This window comes from Chinchilla lanigera, unplaced genomic scaffold, assembly GCF_000276665.1.
Source record: "Chinchilla lanigera isolate Chin_1 unplaced genomic scaffold, ChiLan1.0 scaffold00056, whole genome shotgun sequence".
In the NCBI taxonomy this organism is placed as follows: domain Eukaryota; kingdom Metazoa; phylum Chordata; class Mammalia; order Rodentia; family Chinchillidae; genus Chinchilla; species Chinchilla lanigera.
This window is the reverse complement of record NW_004955457.1, coordinates 14,404,416-14,425,593: the sequence shown is the minus strand read 5'-3', so window position 1 is coordinate 14,425,593 and position 21,178 is coordinate 14,404,416. Positions and strand designations below refer to the sequence as shown.

The following is a 21,178-nucleotide window of genomic DNA, read 5'->3' as shown; positions in this document are numbered from 1 at the left end:
ATGATCTCTCCACTATCATTTGGGCTCATGCGTGGGAGCTTCCTCTTCCTCTATCTGATGTGTCAAACACCAGGCTCATGACATTACAGGAGAACTAGAGTAAGGACTGTTCCTTGTCCAGTTTATTCTTGTGCTAAAACAGCATCCACTGTGTTCAATGTCTTTTTCTTAACTAGAATGGATCAAAATACAGTGAACACAAATTTTGGTAATCTTTCATATAAAACTTTGGAATTAAGTTTTTTTGCCACTTCCATAGTAATTCGTAGTCATTATAGTAAACAAGAAAAGAAAGAGAAAATATTTTAAAATATCACTTAGAAGCCAATAACATCAACATTCTGTTGTATTTTCTTCTGATTATTCTTCGTGATTTTTTTAATTGCAGTAAAATACACATACTATAAAGTATACCATCTTAACCATTTTTAATACATGGTTCAGTGATATTAAGTGCAATTCACATCGTTGGGCTATTGTCACTACTACGCACCCACAAAACTCTTTGCATCTTACAGAATTGAAGCTCTGTACCCATTAAACAATAACTTCCCATTTCTCCCTGGCCCTGAGCCCCTGGAAATCACCGGTCCACTTTCTGTGTCTATGAATTTGATTACTTGAAATACCTCATTTCAGGAGAGAACCATTTTTATAGCGGGCTTCTTGCATTTAGCTTAATGTCCTGTGTGTGTTCATTCACATTGTAGCAATGTCAGAGTTCCCTTCTGTTCCAAGGCTAACTTTCCATCGTATGTGTGCACCAATTTCCCTTACTGCTTCATCCACCAATGGACGTGTTTAGTACTGCCACCTTCTGGCTATTGCAACTAATTCTGCTATAAATGTTATGGAAATATCTGTTAGTTCTTGATTTAAATTCTTTGGAGTGTACATTTCAGAAGTGAAATTGCTGGATGATATGATGATGCTATCTCTAACTTTTTGAGGAAAGTAGCTGTACCATTTCATTTTTTTCACCAATAGCACAAAAAGATTCTAGTATCTCCAAATCCTTCCCAGCGCTTATCATTTTCTGTCAATAATGGCCATACAAAGGGGTGTGAGGATGTCTTTCACTGTGGTTTTAATTTGTATTTTTATGATGATTAGTGACACTGAGAATGTTTCCATGTTTTCTTTGGCCATTTGTATATCTTCTTTAGAGAAATACCTGTTCAAATCCTTTGCCCATTTTTTTAAAAAAAAGGTTTTCTGCTGTTAAATAGTAGGTACTCTTTAGTTATTCTGGATACTAATCCCTTATCAGGTATGTGATTTTCAAATATTTTTCTCATTCCTTAGGTTTTATTTTCACTCTGTTAATAGGGTTCTTTGATGTACAGGTTTTAATTTTGATGGTCTAATTTATCTACTTTTTTAATGCTTTTGGTATCATATTCATAAAATCATTGCCAAATCCACTATCTTGAAAGTCACTCTGTGTTCTTCTAAAAATTTTATAGTTTTGGGTTTTATATTTAGGTATTTTATCTGTTGTGAGTTATTTTTGTATGTTGAGTAAGGTAAGGGTCCAACTTCATTATTTTGTCTGTGGCTATTCTGTTTCCCCAGTACTGTTGTGAAGACTACCCTTTCCTCAGTGAATGGTCTTGGCATTCTTCTTTAAAACCATTTGACAGTATTTATGGTGGTTTGTTTCTAGGTTCTATTTCATTTCTAGGCTTTATTTTATTCCATTGGTTTACATATTTGTCTTTGTGACAAATATAGTATGCAGTAGATATATAGTATATTGTAGTATATATTTGTCTTTATATAGTATAAAGACTATATTTATATACTCTGCATACTATATTTTATATTTTATATACTATATTTGTTAAATACAGTATATAGTAATATATATTTATCTTTATATTTGTGGTTATGACAAATACTACTACATACATACATACATACATACATACTACTGTTTTGATTACCATTGCTTTGTGGTGAGTTTTAAAATTAGGAAGTATTAGTCCTCAAACTTTGTTCCTCTTTTTCGAGATGTTTTTAGGTATTGATGGTCCCTTGAGATACTATAAGAATCTTAGGATGGAATTTTCTATTTGTGGAAAAAAATTCAGTGATTTTTCAATAATTTTTTACATAGTTGCTATCACATTGTATGAAGTTTTATATTCTGCTTTTCCTTAATTAGCATTTTTATGTATTTATACCATTAAAAACAAAAATTACATTTTAATTAAGGCATTTCATAAACATACTTTGCAATGGCTACATAAAGAGAAATGGATATATAATAGAAATTTTGAAAATGTTATATCTCAAGCCACATGACCTGTGTTATTCTTTAAATATTATGTAAACATGAAAAGAATTTGATTCAAGACATCTCAGAGTACCAGAACAGAGTATTTCTACTGAGTAGGAAGGAAAAAGTAGCAATTATATTTGTTTAGATGATTTTGTTGCAGTATATACTCATATTACTTTTGAGTAACAGCTCTGAACTGGGTGTGGTGGCGCACACCTGTAATCCCAGCACTCGGGAGGCTGAGGCAAGAGGATTGTTGTGAGTCCAAGACCAGCCTGGGCTACAAAGTGAGCTCAAGGCCAGCCCGAACTGCATAGCGAGACCCTGTCTTAAAAAATATAATAATAGCTCTGAAATTCACTTACTGACTCAGAAAAACACTTACTGAGTATATAGTTTTTGAAGCCTGGGAACCTATATATTCATTAAATAGGGTCTTCACCTGCAGGGGAAAGAAATAAATACTCAAATGTACCAAAAGTGTAAACTTGCCATCAACCTTTTCTTTCTTACTTCATCTTTGCCTCGGCCCTCTGAGGAGGTGGTGTGGACCATTTAGAGACGAGGAAACCAAGGTTGGTTTCAGAAAAGCTGGGCTGCAGACTGAAGGTGACACGGAAGAGCTGGGCAGGGCAAGGGACCAAGCCCAGGGTTGGCCTCCAGCACTCCTGCCCTTCCCCTTCCCCACACCGCTTCCGGCACTTACAGCTTTGCACAGGAGACAGGAATATATACAGCTGTCCATAATACGAGCAGAATACTGTGAGAGCGACTCATTCTGTCCTACGAGAGCCTAGAGATGCTTCGGAGAAACAGCTTTATAGCCTAGGACCAGAAAACTGAGGATTCCATAGATAAAATGGAGTCATTCATTCATTCATCCATCCATCAATCCACTCACAAACCTGGCTTGAGCAGCGTACATAAGATGCTCAAATACAAAAGAAGGAGCGAGACACTGTGGTCACTGACAGGCATCACACTCTAATGGAAGACACTTGAATGACTGACTTTGGACAGACCTTTCACATTCTGCCAGAGTTGAACCCGGGATCCTGGAGACACTATTCCCTGGTGCTAAGGACAGGACCACAATGGCAGACACAACACGGAGGCAGGTGGTGCCGAGCATGGCCGATGGGACTGCCGTGCCAGGTTTAGGAGGTAGAGTTCATCATCTGGGCCACAAGCTAGCAGGAAGTTGTAAATATGAAAGTGACACAGTCAGTTCTGCCTTTTCAAGACACTAACTGTCAGGGGACAAAGGATGGAGTATGAAAATTGGGAAGGAACAGGTGACAGAAGACGGGGCTGGAAGAGAGTGGTCCAAACGGGAGGTGGAGAGAGCCCGGCACAGGCTGCAAGAACAGGGACCGAGAGAGAAAGGCCGTATTTATAGGTGAGGTTGGCTGGCTTCATCGCCTGCAGGACGGAGGCTGAGGACCAGGAGGGCACAAGAGGACGCCGTAAACACAGGCCTAGGGTCAGGGATGCAGAGATACTGAATTTCTTTTTTGCACATGAAAAACCCCTGAAGCATTTAATAAATATATAAAGTTCTTTTGACTTATCGACAGTTCTGTTAGCTGTGTACTCATTCTGAAATTCTCTACTAGTTTAATAGAGTCCCCCTAAACAGCTTAAACATTCCCCACCTTGCTGCTTGTACTACCAGGTTGGTTAGCAATCTCTTCCCCCATAGAAAGCACAACTATAACTTTTACCTTTGCTATGTCGCAACACAGACGTTGAGACAGTGGGGGTTAGTGAATTTTTCTTAAGATGAAATTCAAGATTAATGTGTTTTTACTAAAATGAAGTTCAAAAAAGGTTATGGATCAGGTGAATAATTTGCCCTGCTATTTTAATGCCTCTCAAAATTTCTCTTTCCCCAGGTCCTTACCAACACTTGCAAATTATTTAGACCTTTTTTATTCTGTAGAGTGCCCCATTTGTTTTCATTAAGTAAAAAGGCAACCTAGTCCAGAGTTTATGTTGTGCTGATATGCGCCACCTGAAGAGGGCAGCAGTGAGGCGCGAGGAGGAAGAAGAATTTCTTTACCGACTCTGAAATAACAGAAATGCGTTAAAACCCATACAGTTGTTGGTACTGAAGTCCTAATTAACATCCAGAATTGACTTCGTGGCCAGAAACTGCCATAAACATTGTTACAGAATTTTCAGTAACAAAATGATGTATTTATAACCCAATTGGATAACATACTTGTGCAAGTCTTTAAGATTGATGAGATTTGACACTTAAAAAAAATTCTGAAAATTTTACACTTGAAGAGAAAGGATTACAGAATGTATTCAGATTAATCATGTTGTTTCTATACTTCACAAGTACAGGCAAAGAATTTAACAGTTTACAGAAACCATAAAACTCACCTTTGAACCTTACAGATTTCCCTGAAAAGAAATGTTTCTAATTTATCAACAGTAAGCAATGCATAGGATTCAGCACTAAGAGAGGTTTCCCAAATTTATCTATCTAAACTTTTAGAAACATTTAATAATAATACATGTTTTGGATATTAGAACATGCCGGAAATTATTCCAAGTACGGAGGCTATAGAAGAGAACAATACAGGTCATTCCTTCCTTGTCCACCTAGAATTTATATTATAGTGGGAAACATACACATTAAATAAAACTTCAGAATTAAAGTATGAGGTACAATTAAGAAAAATAAAAAATGAAAAGCTAGTTACCATAGTATAGTGCCCCAAATCAGTGAGTTTGGGTCCCCCCCCCAACTAGAAATAAAGTGAAATTGAGAATAGAACTTAGCTCTTAATGCTCATTTATAGTGTTAATTTCCTCTAACAATAAACAACATGGACAGGGTAAAAGGCATAGATTTGCGAAGTCGACACTGCCAACTGGGAAGCTACCAGCCTGCGGCGCGAGGCCTCACCAGCTTCACCTGTTGTCAAGGGCCTGGGCCTCTGGGCCACACGAGCTCGTTACAGCGTCGGTCACCAGCAGCCACCACACAGAGCCTGTCTTCCGTGACCCACCCTATGCCCCACCTCAAGCCTGAGAGGCCCCTGCCTGCGAGAGCCTCTCCCGGCCTCCTCTTTGTCATCCTCTCTCACTGCGCCTCACCGCCCTGGATTCCTGCTTTGTCTGATCCCTGAATTCACCACTGTCCCCTCAGGCTCCCGAGTCCGCACTCGTTGGGTAAATGGGCCGCTGACTGTGAACCAAGAGCTCAGGAGTTTATAGGAAGTGAGTGGATTATGGGGGCTTATGCCTGACTTGCTGTTAGGTGGGGTCTGGTCCGAAGGGGTGGGTCTGGGGATGGCCTGGAGGGCTCCATCTCCCTCCCTAGCTCCTCTCTTTTCTCTCTGCTTCCAGTTCTCCAGGCCGTGAGCAGCTCTCCTCCTCCAGACCCCATGCCATCCCATCCTGCCTTAGCCTCAGCTAGCCAGGCACTGAAATGTGAGGCAAAATAAATCTCTCTGCCTCTTAATTGCAGGTGTCAGGCATACCATTCCAGCAATAAGAAAAGTGACTGAGACATTGATAATTTGTATAAGTATCATAGATTTTCTTTTGTCTCCTTGACTTCTGTTACATACACTTCCGAGGCCTGGGCTGACCTGGCATAAGCTGAGCCAGGCTGGCTCTGGTCAGGTGCATTGTGGATGAGCTAAGGCTGGGCTCACTGGTGTCATCAGTTCTTTTATTCATCTTCAACTGGTTGTCTTTCCAGTCCTGCACAGCACCTGAGTCAGTGCAGGAGCCTTCCTTCCAAGCCTCGCTCCCACCACCCTAATTTCTGGATTTCCATCGATTTAATTCAGGCTGCTGGCTTATCTACAGGGAACTCTCAATTTTCTGTAAATCACTGGCATTTTTTTTCTCCTTTCATGCCTCATGGAAACAATATTCTGCCTTATATCCAAGCCTCCTTCTGTTTTTTAGGCCTTCCTGTTTCACCCTTTTTGAGATTTTTTTTCATTATTTATATTCCTTCTCTTTTATCTTTTTTTGGCCTTCTGCCATCTTGGCCACAAACATGCTCAAATCTAAGAATTCTTATGAAATCTTCATTTCCGTTGAGTCTTTTACTCCATTTTTTTTTTTCTTTTCTTTTCTTAACAGCAGTAACTAGTAGCGTTAACTCAGCCCTTTTGCTCCAGGTCTTCCAGTTGATGGTGATTACTTACAAGACCCTCCCGAGCTTCCCAACACTCCCCCACCCCAGGTTCCTCTTCCCAGCTTTTCGCTGGGCTTCCCAGAAGTGGCTGTGACGCATTCTCCCCTCCCTGCACTTCCAGGGTCTCAAGGTTCTAGCAGCTTCCTTTGCGGGCTCCTTCCCCCCTTGGCCTCTAGGTAGAATCCCGCTCATTCTCAAAGCTTAGCTTTCCTCCTTTGATCCCAGCTATCGCCCCATGCAGATGAGTCCCGATCACCTCCAGCTCTACCTCTCCTGAGTTTGAGGTTTGCTGGCTTTTGCAGTGGGCCAGTCTGTAGCGGTTCCCGCGGGGACATCTAGCAGACAGCTCTGCACTCACTTCGCTGACCTACTGACTGCTGGGGACCTGTGATGTCCTGCGCTGTTGCTCTTGCTGTGCCCTCACCCTGCCACCTCCTTGCCACACCCCCTGCCCCCAGGAGCCGCCTCGCCCCTGGCCACTCATGGGAATCTCCCATCCTCCTGTCTTCTGCACAAAGCATAACAGTGCCACCTCCTCTTCCCTAAGCAATTAGTCACTTTTTACCCACTCTATCAGAACACAGCCTTGCGTGTCTGAGATACACACTTGTGTCTGTCGCTCCTGTGAGAACAGGGCCCCTAGAAGGTCTGGGACTGCCTTACCCACCTTGATAGCCTGTGTAGCACATAGCAAGTACCCAGAAATTTTGACTAATTTACATTATTAGAAGAAAAGTGCCACAAACCTTAATTCCAGAGAATTTGTCTTTTTCAAGAGCATAACATTTATACAAACCCAGGAAAATTTAGAAGGTAAAAAAAAAAAAAAATTGTCGGTCAAGTTGATGTTTTGTTCTCGTCCCATTTCAGGTAAAATGGATTTTTAGAGGATTCCATAAAATTTCACTCTGTATGGTGCTCATTTAGGAATGATGGAATTCTGGGAAATTAAGAGCAAGTTTGAGGCTTGGTGTGGTGACGCACACCTGTGATCCCAGCGTTCGGGGGGATGAGGCAGGAGGATCACCAAGAGTTTAGGCTAGCCTGGGCTACATAGTGAGCTCAGATCCAGCCTCAACTATATAGCAAGACCCTGTCTCAAAAGAAGAAAAGAATGTGTAAGTTTGTCAGGGTGTGGGATTTTACTGTACTCTTCTTATGAGCTCAAAAAGCCAGCCCACTCCTGCTTCATGGATGCTGGCAAAAGACACAAACCTCCTGGTTCAGAGACAGAGGACTTTGTTCCTCACAGCACAGTGGGCAGCCTCGGGTACCATGTTGATATTGTCCCTTGCGTCCCCCTATTTCCATAGGTGTGAGTGGCAGAGAGAGGTCCAGTGGGCAGTGTTTGTGCAGTGGGTTTATGTTTCAGCCAAGAAACATTCAGCTTAGGGAATCCACTGCCTAATAACAAGCTTGCTCTCTGTCCCAGAAGGTTATATTAGATACTATCATAACAACTAACCCAGGCAAGAAGCTGGATCTGGCATTCTTGACCCATCCCTCCAAAACAGGCAGAGATGCCCAGGGTCAATGGTGCACACCCCTTCCCAGAATCATTCTGTGAAGCAAGAGTGGTGGTTTCCTGCTACGCCAGAGGGCTCAAGAAATATTTGTTCTAACAAGCCAGACACAGCAGCACACTCTTGCAATAACAGCACTTGGGAGGCTGAGACAGAAGAGCACAAATCTGAATGCAGCCTGGGCAACTCAGGGAGACCCTGTTTCAAACAAAAAACAAAAATTTAAAAAAAAGAAGGGCTAAGGATGTGGCTCCATGCAAAGGCTCTGGGTGCGGTCCCCAGTACACCTCAATATGCTTGTTCTGTCAAAATAATCAATTAATGAGAAGGGCTGACCATGGAAGAACCAAAAAATAAACAAATAAAGGCAAACAGAGCAAATCCCTTAAGAAGATGGTTCCAGATTTCAGACCTAACTAGGAGGAAAAGTCAGGAAAATAATTCTAAGACATTGTAAGTTACCTGGCTTTATAACAGATAAAGCAGCTAATCACCTTACCCATGGAAAGCAAGTCGAGGATTCCCTATATGAAATAATCACTGATTAGGTCCAAACACTCGAAGTCAGGGCCTGCATCTCACTAAATCAGTCCCACAGTAACTACAGCTGTTTGTTTCCGTAGCCTTTCACCACATGCTGAATCTAACTGAAAGATTCTGTGCCCATTGGGGAGCTTTCACCAGCCGGCATTTCCTCCTCAAATGGTAAACTCCAGTGCAAAGTAGAGACTACTTATAAATTTGCCCAGCATTAAGCACTTCCTTAGAAACTTATAGTTAACTTCAAGATTTCAAGATGATACTTCAGTTAACTATAAATACCTTTCAAGATTCTCTGGAAGAGAAGGAAGTAACACTGAATACCTTGTCAGAGTACTAGAAGTGAGAAACTTGAGACAGGTCTAGGACATTCAAGTTGGAAGTCCAGACCCCTGAGTTTACTCTTACACTGGTGGTAATAATTCCTGCTTCCCTGGACTATATTACATATTAGTCCAGGTGACAATAAAATCTGCACTATTGGTCTGGGGACATAGCTCAGTGGTAGTAGAGAACTTGGCTAGCACATGCAAGGCCCAGAGTTGGAGCCAAGGCACCAAAAATAAATAAGCTTGGGGTACAGTCACACAGACTTTCATGACTGCATATCTCAGCCTTAAGCACCACCCCCCTTTTCTGGATGCCTTTCAGTCTTCGTGACTGCTCCAGGCCACTGTTGTCCCTCTGGGGCTGTCACAGTTGGAGATTCGCTCATGCTCACACATTTCAGGACCTTAGATAAGCTGAGATTGAAGCACCGACAAGATCTCTGAGGTCACCAAGGAAGGCCTTATTTTCAATATCTGCAGTTGCCCTCATACCATGCCCTTCCTGCTCTTCAAGGAATTCCCCCCAGGCTTCCTGTGGCCAGGTAAGGGACATGTGAGTGAGTGGTACCCTACTCAAGTCAGACTAGTGTCCCCAGGTGGGCCACATATTTGAGAGCACTTGTGTTGTGGTTTAGATCCAACGATCCAAAGAGAGCACTTGTGTTGTGGTTTAGATCCCTCCACTCAGACTCAGACTAGTGTCCCCAGGTGGGCCACATATTTGAGAGCACTTGTGTTGTGGTTTAGATCCAAAGTGTCCCCAAAAGTCCCATGTGTTCAGAGGTGGGGTTTTTGGAAAGTGATTGGCTATGAGGTGCTATACCCATCACAAGATTCATCCATTGGTGAGTTCATAGTTGAATGTGCCGTTAGGAGTGGGATCTAGCTGGGGGTGGACCACTGAGGATGCTGGAATTGTGCATTCTTGTCCCCAGCTCCTCCCTTTGCTCTCTGCTTCCTGGCTGCCATGAGATGAAAAGTACTGCCACACCCCTCTCCCATGCTGTTTCTACTTTCAAGGCAGCCAGTCATGGACTGAACCCTCGAAACCATGAGCCAAAGTAAACCTCTCCTCATTTAAGTTTCCGGTGTCACATATTTAGTCCCAGAGCCTGGAAAGTGACTAGGACACCTTCCCTACCTCAGGGCCAATCCTTTGCCTTCCTGAGGCTCTCGCTGCTTCTATCTTTAAGTTTATGGAAATTGTCATCATTCCTTTTACTTTGAATAATCACCTTGCAGTAGAGGTGATTATTTTTTGTTTCACCTGTTGTTATGATTTGGACTGGAAATGCTCTCAAACTCATGTGTTAAAGGCTTGGTTCCCAGCTGGCGATGTGATTGGGAAGGCATGGAAACATCAGGAGGTGGGAACTAGTTGGAAGAAGTGGGGCGCTGAGGGTGTGACTTTAAAGGGGGATTCTGTCCTCGGCCCCTTCCCCTCCCCCTCCTAGTTTCAGAAATTCTGGGGTTGAATTTGGCTGAGAAGAATAGTGCACGCCCAGATTAGCTTTAGCAGGGAAGGCATCTTATTCGATGGACAAAGGGTTATCTCATAGGCAAGGACAGGAAATGAAGTTTTTGTCAGGGCTAGAACCAGTCAATGGAAATCAATCTCCTCTCCCTCCCTCTCTCTCTCTCCTCATCTCCACTCAACAATTAAGCTCTGATCCACTTTTCATCGATTTGCATGACCTCTGGATTCAAGCACTCAGCAAAAATGAACAATGTCTTCTCTCTTCTCTCTTTCTTCTCTTCTCTCTTCTCTCCTCTCTCTTCTCTCTTCTCTCTTCTCTTCTCTCTTCTCTCTGTCATTATCATCTGCTTCACCACAGCCCATGGAGGAACCATGGAGAAAAGGAGCTATAGACTGGAACCACGAGCCAAAGTAAACCTTTCTGGTGACAGAAGCAGCAAGCTATGTGATGGGCTAAGCTTTTGTTTTCATTTTTTATCAGTACATGTTTGCAGTATTCCATGTTCACATCCCTTGTGGGAGGTGGTAAATGTAAGTAAGACAGCTTAATGCCTTTTCTCCTTCCCCAACTCCATCTCTTTCCCATTTGAGAAAGATCCATCTCCCTACTTTCTATTATCTATCTTTTATTTTCTCTTTATGTATATCTAGGGTTTCTCATGTAAGAGAAACCATGTGATATTCAAGCCTGTGTGTCTCATGTACTTCATTTAACATTATGGTCTCAAGGTGCATCCCTTTTTTTGTACAAATTCATGGCAGAGTAGTACTCTAGTGTGTGTAAATACCACATTTTCTTTATCCATTCATCTGACTATCTTTGAACTAGCAGTGCTACAACTGTGTTCATTTTTGCTGAATGCTTGAATCCAGAGGTCATGCAAACCCATGAAAAGTGGATCAGAGCTTGATTGTTGAGTGGAGATGAGGAGAGAGAGAGAGAGGGAGAGAGAGAGAGGGAGAGAGGGAGAGGGAGAGAGAGGGAGGGAGGGAGAGGAGATTGATTTCCATTGACTGGTTCTAGCCCTGACAAAAACTTCACTTCCTGTCCTTGCCTATGAGATAACCCTTTGTCCATCCAATAGGATGCCTTCCGTGCTAAAGCTAATCTGGGCGTGCACTATTCTTCTCAGCCAAATTCAACCCCAGAATTTCTGAAACTAGAGGTGTTGATCATCTGCCCTTGAAGCCTCCTTGACCCCTGGGAGGTGGGGGCCTCATACAAACCAGAAATCTTAGCAACCTGTCTGAAGTCACAGAATCCTAGAGGTGGTCATGCCTCCACCTCACCTAAGTGAACCTCACCCCCTGGAGTTGGGGCAAGAGGAGAGACTCAAAGTCCACTGAAAATGAAAGGAGTTACCTTGAAAAGTGGAACGTGTGGACTTCTTAAAAGACAATCCCTGCAGGAAAATAAAATTGAAATCCTAATGTGAGGCTCCTTTACAGAGAAGGCTTCTGCTGCAGATGCGAGCCTGGAGTTGGGGACTGAGCACAGCTTCATTTCGTGTCCACGGAGAGGGTCAGGGCCAGCTCGGGCCAGCCAGGTCTGGGTGGTGTCAGCTCCAGGAATGGGAGAAATGGGCGCCACTGTACATGGCATGGACCCACTATGGTGCAGGAGGCCTCCCTGCAGTTTCATCCCTGTACCCTGACCCCCATCCGTCTGTCCTGCTCACTGAAGCAGGAGGAAGATACCCCACCTCGGCAGGCACATTTACACCTCAAGGTGACAGCAATGGATAGTGGAAAGAGCCCTGGCACTGAGTCACTTGTAGGCAAATGGGTGCAGCTTGCAACCATAATATGAGGTGAAATAAATCCAACACACAAGTTTGAATACTACATGGTTTCTCTCATATGAGAAACCAAAATGTACATAAGTGAAAGAGCAAAATAAAAGACCATTGGAAACAGGGAGGTGGATCATTTGCAAATGTGAAGGGGACCAAGAGATGGAGGGAGGAAGAAGGAGGGAGGAGAAGGAGACAAAAACAATGAAGATGTGTCATGTAGATGTGCAACTCCACAGGAGGAATGCGGTCATTAGGTACCGCAGACATGTGCTAACAACAATGAATAGGAAAAGCCATGGGCAATCACTCTAGGTTTCAAAAATAGAAAAAAATAAAATCCTTGAAGACAGTAGGGTGAGTTTGGCCTGAGCATAGCTGTCGAGTGAGAGACAGGTGTAGGTGCCAATCCCAACTCCACATCCCCCTAACTCTGCCCTGGGGAAGCTGCCTAACCTCCTATGGCCTTGGATTTCTCATCTGCAAATGGACAATAACACTTCATCAACTTACTGCAAGTCCCAGGTCAGTCAGATGGTGTCTGTGAGCTCTTAGGCTGAGAGGACCCAGTGAAGTGTTCAGTAAATGCTGTTTGTATGGTGGCCAGGGCCTCTGTCATCCAGACGTTAATGGAAGTGCAGTGTTTCTATGTCAATCAGAAGGAAAGAGACTTTGTTTACAGCTGTGAAATGGTGCTAAACCATATAGCTCTTCCTGATTACCTTTTAATATAAATCCCTGAGTGGTGAGAAATGCAAAAGAAGAACCTGGTGACTAACAAGACAGTAGTTATGCAGCAAACAGCTGTTGATTGTGGCTGCAATCAATGTAACAGAACATCCCCAGGTAGGACACCGATGTGGATGGTCACATGCGATCCTCTGAGGACTGTAAGAGCAATCTGCAAGCTGGGTGGCTTGTATGTGGTGAGCTTGGGTGGGAGCACAAAGAAATGATGACTGCCTAGAGAAGAAAGCTGTGGGTTTTGTTGTCAAGGACAGGGCTGAGAAGAACCAGTATGTTAATAAAGGCTGTTCACAACACACACCAGATGGATTCTTTGGGAATGCCCGGGGTCCCTTCTCTGACACCCTTAGCCCTACGTGCTGTTGGGAGTGGACAGACTATGCTTACTTCTGGTTGAAATGCTTAGGCTGAGGGTTCACTTTAGTTGCTTGCACTGATAAACAGAAAGGAGGATCAAGTAGGGAACATAGATAGCTTTCTTGGAAGTCTCTTGACAGGTACAGAGGTGTTATCCTCTCCAAATACACACATGCAACATGATTTAATGATCTGAACTCACTCTAGTGTCTGTCTTTCTGTCAGATTGATCCCTGCATCCTCCCTCGCTTGCTTGTTGAGTTTTTCATATGCACAGTGCAAATCTCCAGGGACCAATCACGATCTCTAATTGACATCATTCTTTGGGCTGACAGAGACAACCACAGTGCCAGGCCAGGCATTCAGGATTCCCAGGGGAGCTCTTTAGTGCTTTTGTATAATTGCTGCACCCTACTTGGGAAATATGGGTTTTCTCCTTTAAAATCGTACCTTCTAGGACTAGCTTTACCATCCCAGGTCACAGTGACACCCATGTGGATTTGTGCAAGAATCAGCGTGACTTTCTGAGATTGTGTCTGCTCATGCAAGTTCCTGTGAGGTGTTGTTGATGCTTTCAGCTGTGAAAGAGCCCAGCAACTCACCCCATAATAGATGGGTTACCTTCTGCTGTTTATAAGGCAGGGTCACTGACCCCAGAGAGCCTCTCAACTGTGATCAAGTGAAGGGACATCGTAAGGCTGCCGTGGGGCCTCTGTCCCATCATTTATCATGAGGCTGAGTTGTTGTGAAGATGCAGGACTCCCCACACTCATGAAATTTTGAGGTCGAGAAACTGCGTCATCTTCTTGTACAAATTTTTAGCGTTGTGTCTGGTACACAGGAGAGATGTGCAAAAGTGCTGAAGGCATGAAGAAGAATAAATCTGTATGCTTGGGAACAACTAGAATGCAGGAAGGAAAAAGATCCATTTAGATAGAAAGAAGAGGGGAAGATGAACCCAGCACTTATGGGAACTGTGTCTACGTAAGACAGTATCATTCGGAAAGCTTAGAAAGGAAAAAACTGAAAGCTTGTGTTGAGCCCAGTTCATGCATGTGGTGTGATCGACAAGTACAGTGACTATTCCAACTAAATAACTTATGACAGTAAAAGCCATGTTGCCATCGATCTTCAAAATCCTCCTTTGCATTAAACACACTTGTTCCATTGTTCTTGCCATTTTCTGAAGCAATTCTGGAAGTCTTTCCTAAGTGTCTTTATTTATGCTGTCCTGGCTGCCTTGTGTCTTGAACTGATTTCAAATGTTTCTCTTTCTTGGACCTTTTGACTTTGGGGAAGAGCCAGAAGTCACATGGTGTCAGATCCGGTGTATACGTTGAATAAAGACACATTGTGATATTTTTGTTTGACAGAAATTGCTGTAAACATTTGATCAATTGTATTACAGTAATAAAATTTTGCTATTAATCACTCACAATTCTTAAAATAGTAACCTCTCACTTAGAATGCACTTATCCCATCATCCTTGGCAATGTGTCTTCTACTGTAATGAGTTCCTTTCAAAAATTTAAATATTCAACATCATTTTCAGTTACCACTTGTACTTTTACCAATCTAATTCTCAGCTGGTGCTGCTTGCTCACCATTCCTGTGAAGAACACATCTTCCAAGAAATGATGACTTTTGTGTTCACTTACAGCATGGGACTGGCAGAAACCCACATATCTCACATCTTCATTTCAAACAAGGAGGAAGTCCTCAGTTCATCTCAGAATGAGCCATTCGGATAACTTCTAAAAGTCCTGAGGTTGCCGTTAACATAAGCTATGGTAAATCTGGACATTGTCAGATAATTTGGAATTGGAAGATTCTAAATTCAAATCTTCAGGGTAGATTTGAAGTTAAGACAGCACACTGGGCATGGTGGAGCACACTTGTAATCCCAGCTATCTGGGAGCTGGGTAGGATCACAAATTTGAGCCAAGTGAAATAAAAAAAGGGCAGGGTTGTAGCTTAGTCTGAGCATTCTGGGTTCAATCCCCATTACTATGAGGAAGGAAGGGAGGAAGGAAATAAGGAAGGAAGGAAGGAAGGAAGGAAGGAAGGAAGGAAGGAAGGAAGGAAGAAAGGAAGAAAAGAAGGGGAAGACAAAGAAAGAAAGCGAAAAAGGAAGATGAAAGAAAGAAAGAAAGAAAGAAAGAAAGAAAGAAAGAAAGAAAGAAAGAAAGAAAGAAAGGGAAATGAAAGAAAGAGAGACAGAGAGAGAAAGAAAGGGCAGACTTTGGAGGACAGAAGTGATTGGAAGCAGACACTGAAAGACTCCAAGAGCAGCGCCCCATTCCCCCAAAGCGCTACCCGTGGAGTTGACAATGGGACATCTGATATGAAACAATAGTGACATGAGACGGGAGGATGCACACAGTCCTGGGGTTACAGGATGACACTCAGTAAGAGCTGCAGAATGATAGGCTCTTGTGTGGCCAAGCCTCTAAGGGGAGTCATGACCTGTCTCACTGAAGGCGCCGTCTGTTCACTTATGTATTTATTTATGTCCTGATAATAATGTCTCAAAGTGACATGCCATTAGTAAAAATGCATTTAAACCAGTGTAGGAAAAGTGAAAATGAAAAACTGATTATAAACCATTTGGGAGAAAGCAATGTCCTGGAGACTCGGTGCATGACTCGGCGTGACAGGGAGCTCCCTGCCAACCAAGGCAAAAGAGAAGCACGTGAGATGGCACCGTTGTCAGCAGCCTGGGAAAAGTGGTAACGCATCCACAAATGCAGGCTTATCCTTAGAATTTAATTCTAGAAAGAATTACTGCACAGACACTTAAATAAGAGAAAGAAGTTTTGTAAAAGCATTTATGTTCTATTTATGGGCTCAACTACAAAGGCAGTCACTACCACTATAACCTTTATAAAGTAACAGGCAACAGGGAGGGGACAAAAGAAATGAGTGAATGAGTAAGCAAGCACACTGCTGCACATGCAGTAAGATAGAAGCGTTGGCAACAGTCCCAGGCTTTGCATCTGACTGTGAGGCTGGATTTATAATCTGCTCAGTCTGGTGCTCTCAGGAAGGAGCAGAAGGTTCCACTCCTACTTCTTCCCCTTGATTCCTGGACATGTATGATCTGTCCTTTGGGGAAACGATGCTTTATGTGGATTATTGATTCAGAGCATACAGCATCTCCTGGAGCTCAATACCATCCCCTCATCAAATGTCCTCCAGCTGCTCCAAAACTGAGTCTCCAATAAACCGCTGAACCACTGTGTAAGGCAGGCTGCTGCTGGGGGAGAGTATAACCAGTGGATCCTGGGAAAACGGCCATCGTATCTATGGCCAGAGTGATGTAATGGGATTACTGGGGGTGAATTAAACTTTCAGAGAGTCTACAGAGTGTATTGCTAATAGACGCCAAGCAGGGAGGTCAGATATCCATTCCAGGGAGAAAAATTGCTACCAACTCTAGAAGAGTTTAGTAGAATCAATTGACAAGGGACAGGTCACACTGCCCCATCCCCAGATTTAGAGCTGTACAGACATCTCAGTGTGGATTGCTGCTGCCAGACCCTTGAACATTCACTAGTGGTGGGAACCATGTCTGCTTTGGTAAGGGCAATCCGCGTGGCTGAGCCCACATGTAATCTGTCTCTTTGTCACCATGATCACTTTGTTCTTGAACCCATGGAGGAACACTAGTGAGACCCATGGAGGAAATCCACTAGTGAGACCAAGGAAAGAGGCAGAGTGACACTTGCAGGACTGTCTTCCTGCCCATCTGGTTACTGAGGGTGTTCTCTGCATAGACCCTGGTTGACCTTTGCGTGTGACACAGGTATCCCCACACCAAGGATGTGTTCTGGGAGGTCCATACACACATCACCACCTCAAACCTCATCTTCCAGCTATGCTCCTTGCCTTCCTCATCATCTCAGCAAACCTTTAGTTTCTGTGTCTGAATGAGCACTATGGGTCTCTTTCCTTGTATGCAAAATCTAACCCTTAGACATACTGTGCAAAGTTCAGCTCATGGAGGAAACACCTTCCCACCTGTCTTTCATGGCCAGCAGTAAGGAGGGCTGTACTTCCATCTTCATTTACTTATGGAGGGTGTTAAACATGACCAATCTTGAGTCTTTCCTTCCTTCACCATGGACAAACCTCCCTGTGGGTTTGTGTGTGGGTCTGGGAGAGGTAGCCTTGCAGCAAATGAGATGCTGTGAGAATTGGACTCCCTCTCTCAGAAAACTGCCTTGCAGCTTCAGACTTCACTTAAGTCTGCTTTTGTAGATGCTCTTTCAGCTTGGGGTGGACAATTACTGTGAACATCTGTGTTTAAAGATAGGCCAGTAAAATAGCATCTCACTGACGTGGGAGTTTGGGCCCAAATCCATCTTACAGTGGTCCTTTTGGGTTCAAACAGTCATCTGTGTATATCTTCCAAGTTCCTGCCTGTAGAATTAGAGAAGACCTGTCCCGGCCACTCACAGATGCCCTGCCACAGTTTCCAGACAGTTCCATGCCATCACTTAGTGTTCGGGGGCCTCAGCTGTTCCTCCATGTCACAGGACATCAACCACAGCCATATCACCGGTGACATTATGTTAAGTGATATGCTTGGAAAAAGTAGCCAACACATAAGACGCATGATAAGACACAGGGGAAAGAAGGTAAGGGAGAAACTCCATGACAGCTCAGAGATCTATGAAGCCTGGGTGTTGAAAGGACCGCAGAGATCTGGGATAGACTGGGATGTCCCTTGCACGTGAAATTATCTTTGCTGCACTTGTGTCTAGTTCCAGGAAGAAAAAGGCACACACATTAGGTGGGCTTTGTGAAAAAAAATATAGACAACAGAGTTCCTTGGTAACAAGGTCTAAGTAGCAAGAGCAGATTATTCTTTAAAAACTGAACTGGCTAAAGAATATTCTTTTCAGACCAGCATGGTGGCACATGCCTGTAACCCCAGCACTCAGGAGCTGAGGCAGGAGGATTGCCATGAGTTCAAGGCCAGCATGGGCTACAAAGTAAGTTCAAGGACAGTCTGAACTGCATAGCCAAACCCTACCTCAAAAAGAAAAAAAAAGCATATTCTTTTCTTAGGGCCTTCTGTAAATAGAAGCTTTATGGTTTATGCCATTAGGAGCAAGGAGTAATATCTGTGTGATATTCTGTTGTCCATGTTTCCTGCACAGTTGCTGTGAGACAGTGGCAGAGGCTGGCAGTGACAGTCTTTACCTGTTTTCCCCAGCCTCCACCGTCCAGAGGCACTGCACACTAGTTGCACTAAGATTCCTTTTCTCTGTCTAGTTATTTGTTTGTTTTGCAAACGTAGTGCCCAAGATGGCGGTGTGGATGAAGAGCCAGGAAGTGAATTATGGGCATATGAGAACAAGTGAGGTGGCCCTATTATACGGGGCAGATCGAAAAATAAAAACAGGATAGAAGGGACTTTTCCATTTTAGTTTGATGGTTTGTATATTGGGTCAGTACTGGGAATTGAATCCAGGGCCTTCATACTGAGCTATATCCCCAACCCTTTCTTTAAAAAAATTTTTTTGTTTCAATTTTGAGATTAGTCTTTAAATTGCCCAGGCAAGGTTTGAACTTGCAATCCTCCTGCTTCAGCCTCCCAGAGTACTGGGATGCTAAGCATGTGCCAAACACCAAGATTATGTTTGAGTTAGAGGAATGCGGTCATTCGCTTTAGAAAATTTCTTATTGGGATTTGAACCATTAAGATGTAGCCTGGCCTAAAAGAAAAGATGCCCAAATGATTAAAAATCTTCATTTTCCAAAAGGAGCATGTTGGCATCCTTCGGGTGGTGGCTGGGTTCTGGCCTCCTGCAGTCCTCTGATGCTCCCAGTGGAGGGAGGAGCTGGAGCCCGCTGGGGTAGAGGTGGGTGAACTCCTGGAGAGCCTGTTTGCCAACCCCAGTGTGAGTGGGCTCCGAGACCGCATGGACACAGTAATCAGAAGGCAGAACTACAATGTCCTGCTCTTCAGGGACTGCGCAGGCTTGTTTCCAAATAAGGCCAAGCTTGACCGCGCTAAGGAAGCTCCAGAGAAAGTTTCTCCCCACTGAGACTGCACATCCCTGTGTTTCTAAAAAGGGCTCGCAGCCCAACGAACCCTTAAGCTCTTGGGGTCTTGACTGAATCCACACTGATAGGGAAGAGCTTACTGTTCACAGCAAAAGTTCTCTGCCAGCAGTCTTTCACGAGAGACTGCATTTTAGGAAAATTAATAAATAAATACAAAAACAAGCCAAGCTTGGTGGCGCACACCTGTAAACTCAGCGCTTGTGAGGCCAAGGCAGGAAGATCCCCCTGAGTTGAGACCAGCCTCAGCTACATAGCAAAAAACAAGTCCATGACCTTCTTGTAGGTCTAACTCAAAACTACTAAATCTGTTTTGTTTACTCCTGTACCCTTCGTGCCTAGAATAGCATCTGACATGGTTGGTGCCCCGCAAATACTTGTTGGATGTCTAAATGACTGGATGAGCAAATAGATGATGGGCCAAAAGTCTAGGTTTTCTCTTGTTCCTTTTAGACTCAATGATGCCAGCAGAAGAGCCATCAAATGAGCAGCTACACAAGGTAGAGTAAGAGTGTTCTGCAAGGGGGTCCCTTGTAGATCGGACAAAATGAGATTCAAACAAACTCATTCAGAGCTGAGTTGGGGGAAGACAGGTGGGTGGAAACTGCACTGGGAGGCTTGAATTCTTTTTCTTTATTTATTTTTAAGAGAAAAAAATAACAACAAAGATTAAAAACAAAACAACACAAAAACAAAAACAATTAAAATGATACAGAATTTCAAAACAAGAGGATGGGAAATTAACAGTGGTTGTTGTATTACATATTATTATCTTCAAGGAAGTTGCTCAGATGACCAGATGTAAGAATGCAGGATTGATCAAACAAGTAAAGAGAATAAAAAAAAACTAATAAAAAATTAGAAACAATAGAGTTTCACTAATTAAGATGGCAGAAATTCAACAATGGTTTTTATATTGCATATTGTTGTCTTCAGATTAGTTGTTCAGATTACCAGATATACACGTGCAAAATTGGTAAAAAAAAAAAAAAAGATTTAAGTATTAACTGTTCCTTTCAATAAGCCAGTAGACATCAGCAGTTCAATTATCCCAGCTATTCTTATATATACATATGTTTTCTCCCTTCTTTCTTTCTTTTCTCCTTTCCCTAATCTCAGTTGTTCCTTCTCTTTGAGCAGTTTCTTACCTTTTCATTATATCTATTGTACCTTTTGGGTTTTATTTACTCTTTCAGGTTCTTACAGTAGGGAGACAATAGGATGTCTACACATGTAGGTCTGATTTATTTCACTTATGAGTATGATCTCTGGTTGCATCCATTTACCTATAAAAGCCTCAAGTTTATCTTTTTTATAGCTGAGTAATACCCCATTGTATAAAAATACCACATCTTTTTTATCCATTCCTTGGTTGATGGGCATTTGGGCTGTTTCCAAGAGTCAGCTATGACAAATTTTACTGCTGTAAACATGGGTGCACATATATCGCTGTAGTATGATGTTTTCAGTTCTTCTGGAAAAATACCCAGCAAGGGAATAGCAAGGTTGAATGGGACCTCTAATCCTAGTTTTCTGAGGAATCTCCCTACTGATTTCCACAGTGGTTACACCAATCTACACTCCCACCAGCAGTGGAGAAGTGTTCCTTTTTCCCCACATCCTCACCAGCATTTGTTATTGATTGATTTCTTGATAATAGCCATTCTTTCTGGGGTGAGATGGCATCTCAGTGTTGTTTTAATTTGCATTTTTTGGATCACTAATGATGTTGAACATTTTTAAATATGTTTCTGAGGTACAGAAGGCAACAGCTATAGTTACCAAGTTCCTTCATTGTCAGTCAGGTCAGGTATCAATAGTGCTATGTCCGTCTCATGAAATGCTATACAGTTTCATATTTTTCAAGTCTATGTAATAATCTAAATAC

General features: G+C 43.0%; 1 protein-coding gene across 3 annotated transcripts in view; it reads left to right on the top strand.

Annotated features, from left to right (window-relative positions):
- Positions 1 to 21,178, top strand: part of Alpk1 (alpha-kinase 1) — a gene marked incomplete at its 5' end in the record, with an annotated part of 119,091 nt that overhangs the window by 18,775 nt on the left and 79,138 nt on the right. The window contains 1 exon segment of one of the 3 annotated variants that reach the window (XM_005397100.2): positions 9,185 to 9,386. 3 annotated transcript variants of the gene reach the window in all.